This window comes from Mastigoproctus giganteus, chromosome 3 (genome assembly GCF_048544385.1).
Source record: "Mastigoproctus giganteus isolate SK-2022 chromosome 3, ASM4854438v1, whole genome shotgun sequence".
Lineage (NCBI taxonomy): Eukaryota > Metazoa > Arthropoda > Arachnida > Uropygi > Thelyphonidae > Mastigoproctus > Mastigoproctus giganteus.
In genome coordinates this window covers 102,017,228-102,031,378 of record NC_143577.1, presented here as the reverse complement: position 1 = coordinate 102,031,378, position 14,151 = coordinate 102,017,228, and the positions used below count along the sequence as shown (strand labels likewise).

The following is a 14,151-nucleotide window of genomic DNA, read 5'->3' as shown; positions in this document are numbered from 1 at the left end:
AAATAAATTAATCAAACATTCTACTTTAGGTAGTAACATCTATTTAATTCATTATCATATAATCACAGTTTTAAAACACATAGACACATTGTACATTTTGTCCAACATCCAGTACTAGAGTGTTTGGGTAGGAGATATTTAAGAAGTGATGAAATTTTAAATCCTGAAGTGTGAAAAACATCTAACATTGGCAAAGATTGCTAAGATTTTTGTGTTTCAAGGGTGGGAATAAAATGTAGAGCCAGGTTATTGTTTATTTGGACATGCTGTTTATTACAAATTGTATATACAGATTCTGAATTTCTAAAGGGCTGTTAGATAAAATGCAATTATCTGTAGTTAGGATATAGACTTTCTGATCTGTAATGAAACTGCATCATAATGAAGAGAGTTGCTGAACAAAAATGAGTACACTTCACAAGGAAGAAAACAGGTTTAGAATAACCAATATTTTTGACAACTGGTCAAAATGGTCCTTGAGGTTGTTGTAGTAGTAGTAGTAGTAGTGGCATGTGATGCAAGAAAGCAAATGTATGAGCTTATGCAGCATCAGCCACAAAAAAAAAAAAAAAAAATTTACACCATTCCCTCCAAATGCCTGTCCAGTTCCACCTTAAATTTATTCAACCTATCAACTTCCACAACGACAGATGGAAGTTTGTTCCAGCAATTAACCACCCGCTGGCTAAAGGCAAATTTCCGCACATCTATTCTACATCTGTCCTTTCGTAATTTGAATTTATGCCCCCTTAGGTTCGTAATCTGAACAAGTGGAAGGATCCCATCAGAATTCAGCGTGCTCAACCCATTCAAGGCCTTATACACCACAATCAGATCACCGCGCAGGTGCCTAGTCTCCAGCCACTGCAATTTGCAGAACTTAAGCCTCTCTTGATAAGAGGATCCCTTCATTCCCCTCACCAATCTTGTTGCCCTTCTCTGTACATGCTCAAGTAAATCTACATCCTTCCTAAAATGAGGCCTCCAGACCTGTACGCAGTACTCAAGGCGTGGCCTGACCATTGTCTTATACAGAGGGATAATCACCTCCTTTTCCCTGCGAGCAAAATTCCTATATATCATTGACAAAACCCCATTACCTGCCCTGGCAGCCTGTCTGCATTGCTCAGAAAACTTCATATCTGCCTGCACAATTACTCCCAGGTCTTTTTCATTTTCGACCACCTTAAGTGTAGTACCACACAGTTGGTACGTTTCTCTGGGGTTACTTCTACCCATATGCAGTACATTGCATTTGTCAATGTTAAACTTCAGTTGCCACTTCTTAGCCCATCTGCCCAAATTATCTAGATCCTGTTGCAGTAGCACACTGCCATTACTTTACTCTCATTAACAACCCTGCCGACCTTTGTATCATCTGCAAACTTCGACATTAAGCCTGATATACCTTCATCAATATCATTGATAAATATACAAAACAACAGTGGACCCAACACCGAACCCTGTGGGACTCCACTAATAACATTAGTCCAAGAAGAGCAGCACCCATTGATTACCACCCTCTGTCTTCTCGCACTTAACCATCCTTTTATCCATTGTAGCAACTTACCCTTAATACCATTCTGCTCCAATTTGTACAATAGTCTTCCATGCGCAACAGTGTCAAAAGCTTTCCTGAAATCCAAATATATGATATTAAAATTATTTTTTGCATCCAGTTCCTTTGTAACCACATCATAATATACTATCAAATTTGTCAGACAAGACTTTCCCTTAACAAACCCATGCTGTGTCTGAATTATTGCTGCAGTCTTGTCTAGATGATCCTGCAATGCATCTTTAACCAGCGACTCCATTATTTTACCCGGAACAGAAGTTAAACTAACTGGTCTGTAATTACTCATGTCACCCTTCGATCCCCCTTTGTGAATTGGGGATACATTTGCACATCTCCAGTCCGTGGGAAACTCCCGAGTCTAAGGATGCTCTCATAATTATGGCTAAGGGTTTGCTTACTTGCTTTGCCGCCTCCTTTAATATAACTGGATAGATCCCATCCACTCCAGGTGCTTTTCTTAGATTTAACTTCAACAGTTTCTCTTCCACTTTGCTCTCAGTTATTACAAAATCATTAAGTATCCTGCTACAATTTGATAACCTTCTGCCATTTTCAAGCCTTAATAATTCCTCATGTGTGAATGTAGATGCAAAATACTCATTCAGTTTGTTTGCTATCTGAGCAGGATCATTGACAGTCGAACCATCGATGTCAAGTGGACCAATCAGATTCATCCCCTTCCTTTTAGAGTTTATATAAGTAAAGAAATCCGTGCTGTTTTTCTTTGCATCTTTTGCCAAGGATTTCTCGTAATCTGCCTTCGCCTGCCGAACCTCCTTTGTGACCTGATTACAGATTAACTTATATCTGCCATAGGCTTCTGAGTCGCTTGATAATTTATATGCATCTCATGCATTTTTCTTCTCTGTTACGAGTCTCATTAGTTCATTTGACAACCGTTTAGGCCTAAACCTTGAACAATATTTCTTAATAGGTATAAAACGTTTAGTAGCATCCACGATTAATTCCTTGAATGCTTCCCACTTAGAATTTACTGTTGGTAACATCGTCAGTTGATCCCACTGTACAGAATTTAAAAACTGTCGGAGACCACTGTACTCGCCCTTACGGAAGCAAAAACCCTTTCCTTTACCCCTGATGGTAATTAAATCTTTAAGTAAATCCCACGTCAGTACACTGTGATCACTGCCACCTAGTGGTTCTTTTATCTGCAAATTCCTAATACATGAATGATCACTACTGATAACCAGATCAAGAGTATTACTTTCTCTGGTTGCCTCTCGAACATGCTGCTGCAGAAAAGAATCATCCAATAAATCCACAAAAGTCTGACTAGTGTGTGAGTGCCCAACCCACAAGTTCCAGTCAATATCTGGGAAGTTAAAATCCCCCATTATAAGACATTCCGATTTACTAGCCCACTCTATTTCTCTGTACAATTGTTCATTATACTCATTCGAGTCATTAGGCCTATAACACACTCCCACTCTTATTTTTGCTTTCGCAGTGCTTATGTCACACCAAACTGACTCAACAGTGCACTGTTCATCTATATCAACTGGATGCATTTTTTTTTTTGATTTTATGTTTTTCTTAATTAACAGCATAACACCTCCTCCCTTCCTATCCTGTCTATCCTTTCTGTACAAATTGTACTCCACAAATTCCAGTTCGGCATTCCTTATATCAGTGTGACACCATATCTCTGATATCCCAACAATATCCGCCTTTGATGTCTTGACCAACACTTCAAATTCATCAAATTTATTTACTATACTTCTAGCATTGGTATACATGCAAGTATACAATGTCCTACTCCTATTCCTAGTTACCCTAACACATCCCATATACCCACCTGTTTCACGATGACTGCCACTCGTCCCTGAAACCCCCAACACCCCTCGCTCCAGGTCGCTACTTATTCTAATAGAAGTTGTGCAAGAATCACCTTCACCTCTGCCTACGGCTACTGTTAAACTATTAGTCCTTGTATCCCCCCCAAGCTATCAGTTTTCCGACCCACCCAACACTGCCTCGATAGCATCAGCAAATATTCTTGCACCCTTTCTATTTAAGTGTATCCCATCCCTGTAGAAGCAGTCTCTCCTGTTAACAAGTACAGTCCAGGCTGAAAAAAATTCTATCCCTTCAGCCTTGCACAATCTTTCCAGGGCCGAATTGATTGACAAGGCTCTCATCATATACTCCCTCCTATCGTGTCTGGGCAGAATTGCAGACTCTTTCAAATTCAACCCTAATTCACTGCTTTTTTTCATCAGTGACATGTACTTGTTAGTAATTCTACCAGTCTCCTACTTTTGATATCATTAGTGCCAACGTGTACAACTATATCACCTTTTGTGCCCTTAAAAGATGATATCTGCTGTACAACGTCATCATTGAAGTTCTCTGAGCATTGCAGACGGGCTGCAAGAGTAGCTCATGGAGTATTGTCAATGATATACAGGAATTTTTCCAGCAGGGATAAGGAGGTGATTATTCCATTGTATAAGGCAATGGTCAGGCCACACCTAGAGTACTGTATACAGGTCTGGAGGCCCCATTTCAAGAAGGATGTAGAGCTGCTGGAACGAGTACAGAGAAGGGCAACAAGATTAGTGAATGGAACAAAGGGGTGCTCTTACGAAGAAAGGCTTAAGTTTTGCAAATTACAGTGTCTGGAGACTAGGCACCAGCGAGGTGATCTGATAGAGGTGTATAAAGCCTTGAATGGTTTAAGCATGCTCAATGCTGATGGGTTTCTTCCTCTAGCTCAGAAAAATCACCTGAGAGGGCATAAATTCAAATTGAGGAAAGACAGATGTAGGATAGATGCGCGGAAATATGCCTTTAGCCAGCGGGTGGTTGGTTGGTGGAACAGACTTCCATCCCTTGTGGTGGAGATTGATAGCCTAAATAAGTTTAAGGCTCAGCTGGACAGGTATTTTGAACGAACAGAGTTGTGAAGTGGAAGTGGGGTTTTTTTTTTTTTTTTTTTTTGGCTGATGCTGCATAAGCTTGCTTTCTTGCATTAAATGCCTCTACTAATACTAATCAACCTTTGCCCTGCTCTGGCGTTGATGTGGGCAGCTGAGAGCCTGATAGGCCCCTCAATTTAGATCTTTCGAGGGTATCCACCCTGTCCTTCAAACTCTCATATAGGCCCATAACAACACTGAGTTGTCGCCTGATTTCCTTACACTCCTTACATCGCGCACACACAAAGACATCCCCCATGGCAATATCATGTTCCGTTCCAGATAGTTCGGCAAACATTTCACATGTTGCACATTTTTTTAGGCTGTGATGCGTTGGAGAATCGCCCCCCCCTCAATTCTCCCTCGAGTCACAGCACTCCTGCCACTTTGTGCCCGTTGCTTTGCTGCTCTAGTTTGGGGCATGATACTTTAAATTAATAAAATCAATAAATTAAATTAATTAAATGTGAATACTACGCTATCTAATTGAAACAGTGAAGCATATTATTGTTTCTATAATACGTTAGAGCTACCTAGCTACCTCAATTAAAATTTTAAATTCCCTATCACTATATACAAAAACAATGCCTGCAATATTCGAACGAAATAACGGTTTTATAAAGTATTACATATATCTACAAAAACTGTTTATATAAATTGAAATAAAAATAACCAGCGTAATTAGAACTATAAGACTACGTATTAAGTACAATATAAAATAACAATATGTAAATAAAAAGCAAACACATCGTTTTTTTCGGAGCCTGTAACCGACATTGTCACAGACATTCTCTCAGATATACCAGACAAGCTGTATTTGCTACCTGGTGGAAGTCTAAAATGCTGATGGAACTGATATTGAGATGACATTCAAGTCAAATGTACTCAATTTCAGCGAAGTTAGGACGGTCTGTGACAGCCAAATCCTTTGATTGCACCTTCATGATGGTGGGACTGTTAGTGATCCTGGTTATAACCTCAATGCACAAGCACACTATGGGTGACCACCCAGATAAGTAGACGACGAGATGTAGTGCCCACACCACATGGAGGCCTGGCACCCCTCTGTGTTTACCAGGCAATACTAGTTGGGAGATGACTTTGATCAACCGGTATAATACCACCACTTTGCTTATTGGAGGCTTGAAGTGTTGGAACTCCTGTTTAATCTCCAGAGCTAAGTTCCGGTCAACTCTTCCCCATCTCTTCCATCATGCAGTATGACTGATGACTTTTGAGGTTATTATGAACATCATGAAGATATCCAATCTTCTTTACATTCCTTACAGCTCTAAAACGGTGTTCACAGGCCGGCCGCTAAGCTTATGCCGAGTAAGCTTATCTACGAAAAGACCTAAACCTCCGAAACACATTTCCGAAACAATTCATTTCAAAAATATACGTGGTCTCAGTTCTGATCTCAACAATGTCCATTTCCTCTTGCAGTCTGCCAAACCCCATATACTTTTTCTGACAGAATCTCAGTTAGCAGTTGATTCAACTACTGCTCATCTCAGTTGCGCAAATTATTCGCTGTATGATTCCTTTTGCCTCAAAGGTGGTACTTGTGCATATGTCCCTTCTGATGTTACCAGTCAGAGACTTGGTAATTTGAAATCTCCTCTTTTCGTTCTTCTCTGGCTTAAAATCTCTTTCCCTCACTGTGTCAAATTCATCTGTTGTCTCTACCGTTCTCCCGACTCCACTAATCACTTGGAGCTCTTTGACTTCCTCTCTTTGCAACTTGACTTTCTCCAGTCCAACTTTCCTAACGGTGAGGTAATTTTCCTTGGTGATTTTAATGTTCACAACTCCAGCTGGCTTCCGTTTTCTAGTCACACCGACCCAGCAGGTCAAGATGCTGAGGCTTTTGCAATTACTAATGACCTAGCACAGATTGTTCATTTACCTACAAGAATACCGGACAATTGTAACCATACAGCCAACACACTTGATCTTTTTCTCACAAACAACCCTTCTAGGTACACGGTCGAAGTGAGAGGTCTTTTAGGCACTTCAGATCACAACATGGTGATTGTCTCTTCACCAATGAAACCTTTATCTCATGGCTACTCCCAACCTCGTGTTGTTTGGCATTACAAGAATGCAAAATGGGATGACCTGCGAGACTTCTTTTCTTCTTTTCCTTGGTCGGATGACTGTTTCAAAACTTCTGTCAACGTTTGCTTAGATCGTATCAGTGAAATTATTCTTGCAGGAATGGAATCCTTTATCCCACACTCCACTTTAAAATCTCGTCCTTCATCTAAACCTTGGTTTTCCAATAAATGTGCTCAGGCTGTTCAAGAGAAGAATGTTGCATATCGTAATTGGCTTGCTTCCAATTCTTCAGTTTCATTTTCTGCCTACACCAAAGCTCGCAACAATTGTAAAGCAGTTGTTAATCAGTCCAAACTAGATTTTGACAAGGCTAAGAGTAGAAAACGTCCTTCTTGCCCTAATAGTAGCCAAGCAATTCTGGTCTCTTGCCAAAGCTATTGGCCGCAACTTTTGCCCATTCTGCTGCCATCTCTGTCAAAACCAGATCTTTCTGTTGTCATTTCAGCCAAGGATAAAGCTGACCTGCTAGCATCCCATTTTTCTTCCAACTCGTGTATTAATGATCTTGGTAAAACACCTCCCACCATTCCCAACACGCTCCATTCAATGCCACCTGTGGTCTTCCGTCAAAAGGATGTCAGAAGGATTTTGACAAACCTTGATGCTAAGAAAGCCCCAGTTCCCGATGGTATTTCTCCACTTGTTCTCAAAACCTGTTCTCCGGAACTTACTCCTGTTCTCTGCCGCCTTTTTTTTTTAACTTTCTTATTCCAAAGGTTCTTCGTTCTGCTTGGAAATTTGCTCATATCCAGCCAGTTCCTAAAATGGGTGACAAATCCCTCCCATCCAACTGTCATCCCATTGCAATTACTTCTACTCTTTGTAAAGTAATGGAGAAATCAATTAACCGCCGACTCTTAAACTATCTAGACACCTTCTGTCTGATCAACGATCGCCAGTATGGATTCCGTCAGTGTCGATCCACTGGTGATATTCTGGCTCATGTTACCCATTTATGGACAAATTAAATGGAAAAATTTGGTGAAACACAAGCAATTGTTCTTGACATCTCAAAGGCTTTCGATCGTGTTTGGCATAAAGGTCTTCTAAACAAGCTTTCTTCTCTTGGTTTGCCTATTTTTTTTTGTAATTGGTTATCCAGTTTTCTCTCTGATTGCTCACTGAGGGTGATGGTAGATAGCTCTCTGTCTTCTAACTTCTCCACTAATGGTGGTGTCCCCCAACATTCAGCTTTTCCCCCACTCTTTTCGTCTTTTATATTAATGACCTTCTTTCATTGACTGGAAATCCTATCAATAGTTTTGCCGATGATAGGACATTGCATTCCACTTTCCATTTTGAGAAATCTTGTCCTGCTCAATCAGCTTTAACTTCTCGAATATCCACCACCAATTCCTTAAATTCCAATCTCCAGGTAATTCCCCAGCGGGGCAAAGACAACTTAGTTGATTTCAATTCTTCTAAAACTTAGTCTTGTCTTACATCTCACAAAAAGGATTCTTCTGCTCCTATGCTTATCTTTAGAGACACTCCGATTTCTAGGCAAAATGATATATCTCTTTTGGGGATTAACCTGACTTCTAATCTCTCTTGGCACAAGCACATCACAAATATTGCTTCCTCTGCATCTAAAAAACTTGGTTTTCTCTTTCGTTCTCGGCATTACTTTTCTTCCAAACAACTGTTCACTCTGTACAAATCGCAAATCCGCCCTACCATTGAATATTGTTCCCATATTGGGGCAGTTCCCCCAAAACCTCTCTCACGCTTCTAGATTCCATTCAGAAGAGGACTGTTAGGTTAATTAATGACTCATCTCTAACGGAGTCTCTCCACTCGCTGTCTCATAGATGTACTGTTTCTGCGGCATGCATTTTCTGCAGATACTTCCGTGTGCACTATTCTTCTGAATTGGCTTCTATAATTCCCGCTGTCTCTTTCAAAACAGTCCGAACATGTGCCGCCACCAGCCAACATCCATTTACTGTCCAACTTCAAACTCACAGAACCAACTTTTCATCTTCCTTGTTTATTCATTCAACTGCTCTTTTCTGGAACAACCTTCCTTCATGGCGCCTCCGTAGCCAGGTGGGAAGGAGCAGCAGCAGTGCGTAGCACACGCTTCTTGATTAGACCGGGTTCGAGCCCATCACCACCAAATACGGAGGATGCGGAAAGGTCAGGGAATGGCAACCACATATTCCGGACAATATGGCCTCAGTTGCTAATGCTCCTAAAAACCAAATAACAAATAATAACAACATCCTTCCTTCATACGTATTTCCTGAAAATTACAGTCTAGAGAAGTTATAGTCTAATGTCAATAAATATCTTCTTTCGTCTTCTCAACCTCCAACCCAATCATGGTAGTAAGTAGTACTATAGGTTCTAACACCTCTCGTGTTTGGAGTTTTCATAAAAAAAAAAAAAAAATTATATTCAAATTTGATCTGTGGAAAAAAAAAGTAGTAGATAGTTCAGTCTAGCATGCCATCATCAATGGGAGTTTTCTACTGAAAGAGCAGCACCTTTAAAGAATTGCTTTTCATTAAGAGAAACATAGCAGTACTGTTATTGCTTGCTTCCAACCAACTATTGTAACAGTAATCAAAAAATATGGAGAAACAAAATGCGTTACGCATTTGCCTCATGCAGGCATGGTGTTCAACGGCTTCTGACAAATATGTGCTACAAGAAATACGGTGATATCTCAATTTATGTGAAAGTGACGTTCCAGAACGTCTCGAGCAATTTAAATTCACAAGTAATGTAAATAATCACCAAAAAAAATCTGATGATAGGCCTATGAGAGTAACTCTCACATCTAGTTAAGTTACCTCTACCGGTACATATAACATTCATTTCCTTTGGTTGGAAGAGTGAGCATTCTAAGGAAAATAGTGAACAATCAAAGAGATTTATTCATCTTCATTGATATATTTATTTTATTTTTTTTTGTATAGTAAGGAAAAGTATGTTCACTATAATTAACGTATACAAAATAACACAAACAACAACTGAGAGAGAGAGAGAGAGAGAGTGTGAGCGATTGGGATGGAGGGTGGCCTTGTTCAGATTGATGAGAGAGAGAGAGATCATCACAGTTAGATTCCATTCCCTCGGATTCAGACCAGATAGGTGGGGATGCTACACTAACCCGGGAGTTAGAGTATTCACTTGACTGCTCCCTTGAGTGCTCGAAAAGGAATCCAGAGCTAGTTGCTTTGCACGTTGCCTCTTCTCACACTACAAATTATAGTAGTAATCAAGTTCTAGCATAGTTGTAACTAGGGCTTGCAAACCGGTTTTATAAACCGGTTAAATCCAGTTTTCATATTGAGTTGTTAAAACCGAAACTGAGCTTTTAAAACCGCATTCAAATATTTATATTTATTACTTTTAATGTCTAAGATGAAATCAAATGTATGGAATTATTTTGCTCAAAAAAGCAAAGATGAAGCACAATGTTCGAAATGTCAGAAGATAATGAAGTCATCTACATCATCTTTGATGTTGCATTTAAAGAAAATTCATCAGATTGACATTAAACAAGATAACAGTGAACCTCCCGTAAAAATGGTAAGAACAGAAAACTTTATCGTTAAAAAATCTATGGAAGAAGAGATTTCAAAATTAGCTGCTTTAGATGGATTTTCTTTTAATTCAATTGCCAAGACTGAGTTTATACAATCAAGCCTTCACCTTCAGAGAAATAAATACGATAAATTACCACCAGCCTCAGTGAATGGAGTTAAAAATATGGTTCTGAATTATTATAAAACTAAGAAAGAAGAACTCATTCAGCATTTCAAAAATTCACTGGTTTTGGGTGCACGGTATTCACTGACTCTAGACGAATATACGTCTATACAAAATAAAAGGTATATGAATATAAATCTGCATTCAAAAGACAATCATTGGTCGTTAGGTCTTATTGAAATTAATGGTTCACTTGATAGCAGAAGAACTGAGCAAATTGTGAATGGACACTTAAAGGAATTTTGTTTGAACTTGGATGAGGATATTGTTGCCTGCACCACCGATGGAGCAGAAATGATGATTAAGTTTGGCAAGAAAATTACGCCTAATCATCAACGATATATAGCCCATTGTATACATCTGTCAGTTATAGATGTATTTTATGAAAAAGCAATCAATTATGGTGCCACAGTCTCTGAGTCTCCCAAAGACAATGAAGAAAATGAAAATAATGAAGAAAGTAGTGATGATGAAGAAGTTGAAGAAAGACAGAAAGGCATGCTTTATCAAACCGACTTTACCGATGAGCTCATTTATTTCTTCAATCCAATGGCCAATATTGCAGAAACTATTAACAAAGTCAGAAAAATTTGCAAGCTTTTTCGAAAATCGCCTACCAAAAATGACATATTACAAAATTTTGTTAAAGCAAAATTTAATGGGAAAGAATATAAACTTATATTAGATTGCAAGACTACATGGGATAGCATATTCTATATGATTGAGAGATTTTTTTAAATTGAAAAATTGCATTCCAAATGCTCTATGTGCAGTACTGTCAACTGAAGCTGTGTCTGACGATGACTGGAAAACACTTGAATTGCTATGTGAAACTTTGCGACCAGTTGAAATGATTCTGAAGGCTATAACCTCAGAAGATATAGACTTACTTAAAGCAGAGTCTTCAATAGAATTTCTGCTTACTAAGCTTGATACAGCAGAAAACCCATTTGCTTTAAAGTTTCACCAAAGCCTTTTGCAGCGTTACAATGCAAGACAAAATTGCCAAACTGTGGCTTTGCTGAGCTATCTACACAACCCCAAAAATTTTAGGAAAGAAGATTCAGGTTCAAGAACTTTTGATTTTCCAAGTAAGCAAGTTTTGAAAAAGCATGCTGAAGAGATTTATCAGAGATTATTTGCAAAACATTCCGAAGGAGTCTTAGTGTTGAATGAAGAAACTGAAAATAAACGAACTGTTCTTTTAGAAGAAAACAAAGACTCATCTAGTTCTGATGTTGGAGATACACTCATGCGAGAGAATGAATAAAGAGATTAACTGAATAACTTTCAAAATATCTGAGTGAATTGGAAATCAGCAAAGAATTTAAAATTTTGGAGGCAACTAGCAGTAGAAGTGAAAAGCTAGAGAAAGTTTATAGAGCACTGCTGACCATTAAACCAACAAGTGTCCAATCTGAGAGAGTGTTTTCGATCACTGGTCTCTTTAACACAAAAATAAGGTCAAGTCTATCACGAAAAATGCTTAATATACTGTGATTTTTAAAGTATCATTTTCAGAAAAAAGCTGGGCAATAAATAGTAAAGTAATTTCCCCAAGCTGTTTTTTTTTTTTTTCACATTATTTTTATTTATTTATTATTATTATTATTTTTTTTTTGTTTACTATACAAGAAGATAGTTTTTATTCAAAGGATTTGAATACAATTTGTAATTTTGTATAATCTCAAGCTGGTTACTTTTTTGGAGCATTTTAATTTTTTTATTTTTTTTACTATAAGAGGTGATAGATTTTGTTTAAAAGATTTGATTACGATTTGTACAATCTACCCAAGTTAAATAAATACCTGTGTTATAAGTTTTTAATTATTTTCCCTAAGTCTGAGAAAATCGGTTTTAAAACCGGTTTTAAGGGTAAACTTCGGTTAAACTCGGTTTTGAAATTTCTCGGTTTTATGCAAGCCCTAGTTGTAACCAAGTTCTAGCATAACTTTATGTTGAACTTTACAGCTTCATTCAAGATTACAGTCTTCATCAGTTAACAGATTTGGGCCTTCATCTGTAAGATTTAATTACAGATGAAATAACATTACTGGGTGGATGGCTTGTGGCATTATTAGGAATTAGTAAATTGTCTAAAGGAATTTCTTCTGCCTTTGATGCACTTCCGATTCTGGTCATAAATGAGATCCAAGATAACTTCTGAAAATAACAGCAGTCATCCGCCCTTTAAGTTTGAGTACCACTACGTGGGCATGTACAACCTGTCGTAAATTTAGGGGCACAAAGGTTTTGATAGTGGTAAATGCACCCAGGTTTCAGTATATGACTCGCCATTTTTTTTTTTTTTTTTTTTTTTATGGAATGAGAGTAGCCTTGTTCAGGCGAAGTTTTTACTGCTCCTGGAAATAGAGAAGTTTTTTCTGTTTTATTAGCTTAAATTGGCATATTAACTTATTTTCTAGAGTAGCTTTATATTCCTAGTTACGATACTTAGATAGAGATTTCGTAGGTTATTACTTAGTATCGATAAGAGTATCCAATCCACATGTTACAAGTTTTGCAGCTCTGCTGAACGAGAAGTTTTTTAGCCATATTTAGCCGCTATATTGACCAATTGTTATATTAAATTATTTTCTATAAGTAGCTTATAGACCTAGTCAAGATCCTTGGTTTATTCTAAATTGAGACAGAGAGATTTTGGAAGTTAATTAATACTTAAGTGTCCGTAGATTTAATGTTCATAACTTCCCGTCATTGTTATACGATACGTTATATCCCGAATTAGATAGCGTTAGCTTAGTATAGAAAGGGACAATATTACGTTATATGATATTGTCAATTAATCAGTAAACTCTATTAATCTTGTTAAACTTCATTGTCAATTAAATTGTACTTTTTAACTACATATAAAGGAGATTAAATACATATAACGACTTAGATTTTACAAACGTAACATAATTAATTAATACATAACTTGATACGGAAGTTATATAAACGGTACTCGTAGATAATACTCAATACTGAAATATATATATAGATATATAGTGTAATAACTGTGTTGGGATACAAGTTTAGGGTTATAATTTTGTACTGAAATTGAAATTTTATCGAAATTAAATCGAAATCATGATTAAGACCAGAGCAGCAAAGCAAAATGCTCAAGCTAATGGGAGTGCTGTGGCTCAGGGGAGAACTGATGGGGGCAGTTGCCCTCTGAATCGCAGCCTTTTAAAATGCACTGCTTGCTTGATGTTTGTGGAGCAATCGGGTACGGGACATGATATTGCCATGGGGGATGTCTTTGTGTGTGTGTGTGTGCGCACGCGCGATGTAAGGAAATCAGGCGACAACTCAGCGTTGTTATCGGCCTATATAAGAGCTTGAAGGACAGGGTGGATGCCCTCGAAGGATCTAAATTGAGGGGCCCATCAAGCTCTCAGCTGCCCACATCAACGCCAGAGATTCCACTTGATCATCACGCAACACAGCGGCAACCTCCAAGGCAGAATTTGCTGGTCCCAAATGAACTAATTGGTGATTCTATTGTCAGGGAAACGGGGAACATGATATGTAAAAAGAATTGGACCATGGTATGTCTGCCAGGGGCAAAGGTTGATGACATTGTAGAGCGGATATCATCTTTTAAGGGCAAAAAAGGTGATATTGTTGTACACCTTGACACTAATGACATTAAGAGTAGGAGACTGGCGGAATTACTTAACACGTACAAGTCACTGTGGCGCCTCCGTATCCAGGTGGGAAGGAGCAGCAGTGCGTAACACACGCTTCTTGATTAGACCGGGGTTCGAGCCCGTCACCACCAAATAG

General features: G+C 38.3%; 1 protein-coding gene across 3 annotated transcripts in view; it reads right to left on the bottom strand.

Moving 5' to 3' along the window:
- LOC150088191 (glutamate dehydrogenase, mitochondrial-like) overlaps positions 1-14,151 on the bottom strand; it is a 246,195-nt gene that overhangs the window by 22,053 nt on the left and 209,991 nt on the right. The gene's annotated exons all lie outside the window — the stretch shown is intronic.